At 43.9% G+C, this 8264-nt stretch overlaps 1 pseudogene; it reads left to right on the top strand.

The window, feature by feature from the left end:
• Nucleotides 1–4875, top strand: part of LOC117920652 — an 11756-nt pseudogene extending 6881 nt beyond the window's left edge.
• The last annotated feature ends 3389 nt before the right edge of the window (nucleotides 4876–8264 follow it).

The following is an 8264-nucleotide window of genomic DNA, read 5'->3' as shown; positions in this document are numbered from 1 at the left end:
TTGTGGGAATGGGAATGAGACAACTGGACCGTCACCCTGACACATGAAATCGTGATGTATCTTTATTTTATGTAAGCTACATACGCTGACCCGTGAAAGACTGGTAAGCAATGATGCCGGCCCTAAGCATACCTAATTATACGTCAAGAACTCTGCTTATATGATGAAAGCTACTCACGAAGTCGTGGCTCCTTCTCATCTGATGTATAAACGAAGTTCCTCTAAAGACTTGTTGGCAATGAAGCTAAGTCACCCTTCTTTTTAATACTTCACTCATTCCTGCTTCGTTTTCCATATTTCAATGCCAATAATTTGGTCATTATTCGAGGGACAATATTGGTAATGTGGGGGCCTTATCCCACGTGTCCACTCACGAGTACATCCATGCGTCTGTCCGCGTGGTATTATCCCAGCTAGGCCACATGACAGTTCTTTATCACTACTCGGACAACCTTTAAAGCACCCGGGGGAACATTCTGTCAGGACCATTTGCACCACTGAACAGCCCGCATCCCCCTAATAGCCTCAAATCTTCTCTAATATGCAAGACCCTGGTTAGTTGACACTAGATTGACTGATGAGACCCTTCCCATCCTCATGTCTAATTCAGTAGATAGGCACGTCAAGTCTCAAGTCACTAGCAAAATTGAAAGGATGGCAAGCTATGTCATGACGCGTCATCTGACACCGCCCCCAGCCATCCTACAAATATGATGATTGCCCTGTCACTACTGCGCAATCATCATTACAATGGTCAGCTCAGCACTACTGAGCCCCTCTCCACCTTCGAACACTATAAAAACCCTACTGTAATAGAACATAAAGGGAGGACATTGTGAGTTTTATGATCTCTCTCTCTCTCTCTCTCTCTCTCTCTCTCTCTCTCTCTAAGGGTTTCCATTCTTCTTAGCGTCTGACTTGGGCGAGGGTGTGCCCAGACGATCCGTTTGGACATCTTATGCAGGGAAGCAAGAAGTTCAGATTCCAGCATCTAAACGGGAGCTTTCATTGCCACTTCAGATGGAGGAATCCATCCTCAGTTGACCTGGTATCAACATTGGCGTCGTCTATGGGAACGAAATACAAATGTCAACACCTTCCAGAAGTCGATCATCGGCCATAGGTAGCAAAGACTACTTCAACTAGCGCGAGTATGGAAAGATGTCAAAGCGAGAGTGACAGACAGATGCAAGCCCTACTCCTCTAAACAAGGAGACTCGGGGAAGAGAACGAAGTGTTGCGTATTCAAGTGTCCTCATCGGGTCCTTCTCGTAGTCGACAGCCTAGAAATTAGCGTGCGAACTCCAAGCAGAACAAGGAAGCTATGTATCCTGGGAATGCAGAGCTCCCCTATAATGAACAAGAAATGCAGTCTGAGCAAAGGTCCTCACCAGCCTGCCATGCATAGCAAGATGAGAGCTCTGACTCTACTCGCGTCTTAGCAAAAATGAGACGCAATAGGAAGTCTCAACTATCGGATGCAATGCGCGCAAAGCTAAAGCCTCAAATGCCTAGCATGGGAGGGAAACCGCATATAGCAACGGTTTCCCAACCACACCAATCGTAACTGACTGGCTCCCTCATCCGCTAGTACAACAACCAGTGGGGGATCTGGTAAGTAAGGGTCCTCCCGGCTCTATCAGTAGGCGACTAGATGACATGCTCTCCACATCTTTCAACCCTTACATCATCAACTACAAGCCCTCAAGAGGGTTCATGGTTCCAAAATTCTCTACATATGATGGAACCAGCGATCCAATTGACCATATCATGCACTACACGTAACTCATGACCCTTGACGTAAGGAATGACACGCTACTGTGCAAGGTCTTTCTAGCCAACCTCCAAGGTCAGGCTCTTTCGTGGTTCCACCGCCTCCCGATGAATTTTGTGAATAACTTTCAGGATCTATCGGAGGCTTTTGTGGGACAATATTTGTGCTCAACACAGCATAAGCAAAACATCAGTACCTTACAAAACATAAAAATGTAGGAAAATGAATCGCTAAGGGAATTTGTGAAGCAGTTCGGGCAAGTTGTACTCCAAGTGGAATCTTACAGCATGGACGTCGTCCTACAAATCTTTAAAAAGAGTATCTACTCAGGTACACCTTTCTTTGAATCTCTCGCCAAGAAGCCTCCAACGATTATGGATGATTTGTTCAAATGAGCAAACAAATACTCTATGCTCGAGGATGACGGTTGCGCAGCTACTCAACAGGTCATGGTCACCAGTCGACCTACCAAAAATGACTCAACTAGGAGCTCTAAAACCACGAGCCAACGAAGGCAATTGAGTAGAGGGCAAGGCGAACAGCAGCAGTCATACCAAACCAACCTCACCCCCCTTAACATTTAATATGAGAAACTTCTCCCCATGATCCGTGAGCTATCTGATTTCAAATGGCCATAACCAATAAAGACGGATCTGACTAAAAGGGACCGGAGCAGAAAGTATGTCTATCACAAAAAAACATGGCCACACCACGGAACAATGTAGAAGTCTCCACTACTTGGTGGAAAAATTAATAAGAGCTGGACATCTGAAACAGTACGTTCGCTCAAAAGAAAAACGTGGGAAAGTAGCCCGGAATATGGTCACCACAGCCCTTATAATTTCAACAGCTCCTAGAGTCATAATCAACTATATTCATGGAGGGCCCATTGATGATAAATACAATGCTAAACGAAATAGGCAAAAGTTACTTTGAGCCGCCTCTGTACGAGAACAGGTTAGTTCCATCCAACCTGGATTAGCTTATGAGGGCATACGCCCAATAAATGGGGTAATCATATTTCCCCCAGTAGACCCCAATCGGGTGTTACAGCCACATCAAGACGCCCTCATCTTAACATTAGGGATTAACGATTTTGATGTAAGGCAGATTTTTGTTGATCCAAGTAGTTTAGTTGACCTGTTACAGATGTCTGCATTTAAACAGATGGAGTTCCCACCATCAGCTCTAGAAAATCTCGGGCGAATACTATTAGGATTCAATGGAGCTTCTACCACCTCTCTGGGTAATATTGTTTTATCTGTCCAAGCCGAGCCAGTTATCCTGAACGTACAATTTTTGGTGGTAGAAGACTTGTCCCCGTTCAATGCCATCATGGGGCGCACATGGCTACATGGCATGAAGTCCATTCCCTCTATATATCACCAAATGGTGAGTTACCTAATCGAAGACGGACAGATCAACCTCTATGGAAGCCAGCTAACAGCACACCAATGTTATTAGGTAGCATGCGAGTCCAGGTTCGCCAGCGATAACGAACCACCCACAAAACCAACGGGTGCAACGAAACAATAGAAATTATAGAGCCTAGCGGAGATAGATTCGCCAGCAGTTGACCCCCTACAGTTCATACATCTCTCAGAGGAAAGTGATCACTTTACCTATGTCAGTTCCCTCTTAGAACTAGAAGAGTTGCAAGCTCTTGAAAGAGTACTTCATCGAAATAAAGATGTCTTCGCATAGACCCATTCTGACATGCCCAGGATCCACCCATCAATAGCCTCGTATCGGCTTAATGTTATGCCATCCTCAAGACCTATCCACCAGAAGATCCGAAGTTTCCATCAGAATAAACAAAAGATCATTCAGGTTGAAGTAGATAAGTTGTTGGCAGTTGGATTTATCAAAAAAGTTGAGTATCCCGATTGATTGGCAAACGTGGTTATGGTCCCAAAAAAATGAGGAAAATGATGAGTTTGTGTCGACTACACTAACTTGAATGACGTCTGCCCAAAGGATAGTTTTTCCTTGGCCTAGATAAATCAGATAGTAGATTCCACCGTCGGACATGGAATGTTCTCCTTCTTAGATGCTTTTTTCAGATACCACCAAATTCCTATGTACCAACCAAATGAAAAAAAAAACCCGTCTTCATAACACCACACGGACTCTATTTCTACAGAGTCATGTTGTTTGGGCTCAAGAACGCCAGAGCCACTTACCAAAAGCTAATGACAAAGATCTTCAAACCTCTAATTGGACGCATTGTAAAGGTGTATATTGACGACATTGTGGTGAAAATTAGAACCAGGAGTGAGTATGCTTGACATTTAGAAGAAATCTTTCACTTGATGAGATGATACAACATGAAGTTTAATCCGGCCAAATGCGCTTTTGGTGTCAGCGTAGGCAAATTCTTGGGATTCATGGTTACTCAAAGGGGCATAGAAGTCAATCCAGACCAAATCAAAGCTGCCATGGCGACATTCCCCTTAAGTTCCAAAAAAAAGTTGTAGTGTCTCACAAGCCGTCTAGCTGCTGCATTGGGACGCTTTATAACAAGTTTCACAAACAAACTAAGACCTTTTTTCCTCACACTAAAAGGATTCAGCACAACCGGATGAACAAGTGACTGTGAGCAAGCAATATGAGAGATTAAACACTATCTTACACAGCTACCCATTCTGAGTAGCCCTCAGCCCGGTGAAGAACTGTATATGTATCTAGCAATATCTTATTATATTGTCAATGCTATACTCTTTCACCACGAGAAAGATAAAGAACAAAGGCTCATCTACTATGTAAGTAAGGCCATGGTTGACGTAGAAATACGATACTCCAAGATGGAGCAGATGGTTTTAACCTTAAAGAGTGCTGCGCAGAAGCTTCACCCTTACTTTCAGGCCCATCAGGTAACCGTGCTCACAAATCAACCACTCATAAGTATTATGCATAAACCTGACCTATTTGGAAGAATGTTGAAGTGGGCCATAGAATTGAGTGAGTACGGAATCAAATATCAACTCAGATTAGCCATAAAGAGGCAGGTCATGGCTGATTTCATAGTTGAGATCCCTCAGAAGTCATCTCAACTCACAAGACCTAGTGAAAATGGATGGTGGATTCTCCACGTTGACTAGGTCTCCCAGGTCTCGGGTTCTAGAATAGGTCTCCTCTTACAATTGCCAACCGGAAAACAACTATAACAAGCCATCTGGCTTGGATTCCCGGTCTCTAATAACGAAGCCGAGTATGAGGTCATTCTATTTGGATTGGATCTTACTCTTGCTTTGTCAGCTTCCAAGCTTGAAATATGCAGTGATTCATAACTAGTTGTTAGACAGATTCAAGGGAAGTACAAAGCCAAGGATGGACGCATGGCTCAGTACCTTTCTAAGGTACGAAATACCTTGGATAAATTAATCAAGTGGGTCATCAAGAGAATCTCCCGCACATAAATCGTACAAGCCAACGTTTGGCCAGAATAGTTGTTACACTTCCTATAAAGGAAGCAGTATTACTGCCCATCCACTTCCAAACTACATCAATTGTAGTCGCACCAATTTGCAACACCAGTTAAACAAGCGTTGGTTGGATGCACGAGATCAAAACCTACCTCCGGACAGAGGATCTACCTCAAGAAAGCAAACAAGCACATAAGATCTGGGTGCAAGCATTCCGCTTCATTCTGATCGGGGACAGCCTCTACAAGCAATCCTTTGGAGGTCTATACCTCAGGTGCTTAAACAACGCGAAGACTCAGTATGTATTGGCATACCTACATGAAGGTGTGTGTGGCAATCACATAAGGGGACAAACCCTAGCCCATTGTGCTCATTCGCAAGGATACTATTGGCCTACCATGAAATAAGACCCAAAAGACTACGTCAAGAGGTGTGATCGGTGCCAAAGACACACACTCATTCCTCACATGCCATCTGAGGTCCCCAATCCAATCACAAGCCCTTGGCCATTCGCGCAATGGGGAATTGACATAGTTGGCCCCTTACCCGTCGCTATCGCACAAAAAAAAAATTCTGATTATAGCCACTGACTACTTTAGAAAATGGGTAGAGTCATAAGCTTATGCCAACATCAAGGACAAAGACGTTTCCAAATTTGTTTGAAAGAACATCATCTGTCGATTCGGAATCCCACAAGTGATTGTAGCTGATAACATACCACAATTTGACAACATTGCCTTTAGTTACTTTTGTTTGGAGCTGAAGATCAAAAATTTGTACTCCATTCCACGTTACCCTCAAAGCAATGGACAAGCAGAGGTAACAAACAAAACCTTGCACTCTACACTAAAGAAAATGCTCGAAAAAACCAAAGGAATGTGGGTGGATGAACTACCCGGAGTCCTGTGGCCTATCAAACGATACTCGAACAACCAACAGAAACTACTCCATTTGCTCTTGCTTATGGGATGGATGCAATTATCCCAACAGAGATAGACATGCCCACAACCCGGATGGCTGTCCAAGGTCAGAGAGACGAAATTCGAGAACTGGAAAGACACTTAGATTGGGCAAACAAAGTAAAAGGAAATGTGGTCATCCTACCAACAAAGAGTCATTGCCCATTACAACAAAAAAGCTCAGTCACGCACGTTTAGAGTTGGGACCCTGGTCCTCAGAAGGGTCTTTGAAAACACAGCGGAAAAATGAATCGGAAAACTCCAAGCAAACTAGGAAGGACCCTATCTTGTATCTAAGGCTGGAGATTCAGGGGCTTACCACTTGCAAACACTAGACGGAACACCCCTGCTCCGCCCCTAGAATGTATCTAACTTAAAACAGTTCTATCAATAAATTGAGTAAAAAAAAAAAAAAACTTCAATAAGAAGACACAAATAGAATAAAAGAAATATGTAGTAATAAGTGTTAAATGTCATTATAATTCGGGCAAAGCAAGACGAAAGAAAAAAAGAAGTACAAAGGAAACAAATCACTGTCCAGATGGACCAGTAGCATTCAGATCTTTTTCTCCTTGGGTCGGGCCACTAACTATTGCATTTTCTTCTTCATCAGAAAGGTATCTAGGGATATCTTGTATGATGTCGTTCTTCCTCATGCAGTATTGGTAGCCGAAGAAGAACATTTCATCAACTTGTTTCTTATAATTTTTCTCCAGCTCCTTCTTTTCAACAATGAACCTAACTCGAAGCTCCTCAAGCTCTTTTTTCTGAGCCTCAAATACTGCCCGGAGCTCCTCTAGCTCCTTCTTTAGTTGGTCCCTCTCCTACTCAGCTTTCTTGCACTTGGCCTCTGCAGCCTCTTTTTCCTCTCCCATCCAGCAAGCCTCAACCTTCACCACTTGCATCCCCTCTTCTAACTCCTTCAGTAGCTTTTTCATGTCTACGACGGCTTTTCGAATAGTGGCTAGCTCATTCTTTACCCGCACAAACTGAGCGCAAAGTCTTTCATTGTTATCTATCTATTGGGTAAAAAATGCACGCATGCTATTCGAGACCTCCAACCATTTGAAGAGCAAGCTTCGTTGCCGCATCAGGTTATGGATAGCAACCACCCCCTAAAACAACATTGAACCAAGTGTTAGAGTAGGACATTAAGTAGATTTGGGCAAAGAAATAGCAAATTTTACCACTTCCGTCGTCTCCTCGGCAATGTACTTCTGCATTGGATAAGTACACTGAAGTATAGACTACAAAGTGCCATGGAAGGGGTGAACCACGCCAGCAAGGCGAGGATCGCTACGTAACTCAACAAAATGATGGCGGGTGAAAGGAAATAAGGCATTCACACCTAATGCTGGAGGTTTGGGTGTAGTAAAGCAAGGAACCGACTTCAATCGCATCGCTATATCCTCCCAGCTTGAAGGACTGATCGGAGTCTCTTTCATTAGTATTGCCGCCCGAAGTGGCTACAGGAGTCACATCTTATGCCAGGCAAATGTCTTCAATAGAAGGATTTGCAACCAGTTCCTGCCCGGGTCTCATGGAATCAGAATGAGGCATCTACACCATAGGGTCATCCAGAACCGATTCCTAGTGAGAAGCCTTCGGGCGAGTCTTTTTAGTAGGCAGAAGTGCAATCGAAAGTGCTTCAGAAAGGCGCTTACGTTGCCTCTTATTGAAGTCGGACCTTAGATTTGAAGCCATTTTTGCTTCTTCTTCTTCTTCTTCTTCTTCTTCTTCTTCTTCTTCTTCTTATTCTTCCTCTCCTTCTGGCTTAAGAATAATGCATGGCACCACTAGCTCAGGTTCCCGGTTCGGACTGACTCCCACTAAAGGCGATCCGGTTAAGCCCTGGTTACTACTGGCGTCTACAGAGAGTGGAAAAAGAAGAAGAAGACGGAGATAAATCCAAGGTCTTCTCAATAGGCCAGGAAACAAACTTCTTCTTGAAAGAGGGGTGAACAGCAGAGCTGGTGGCCGGACAACCTACGCCTGAAGCATGTCTTAGGGTCCCCTCCTGACGTTTTTGCTCTCTTTTATTGAGTCAGTCTTGCCTTGCCTTCGCATCTATCGTTGAGGCTTCCTCGTAAAAAGAGAGATCCTTCA

Source organism: Vitis riparia, chromosome 8 (genome assembly GCF_004353265.1).
Source record: "Vitis riparia cultivar Riparia Gloire de Montpellier isolate 1030 chromosome 8, EGFV_Vit.rip_1.0, whole genome shotgun sequence".
Taxonomy (NCBI): domain Eukaryota; kingdom Viridiplantae; phylum Streptophyta; class Magnoliopsida; order Vitales; family Vitaceae; genus Vitis; species Vitis riparia.
This window is presented reverse-complemented; position numbering and strand designations above follow the sequence as displayed.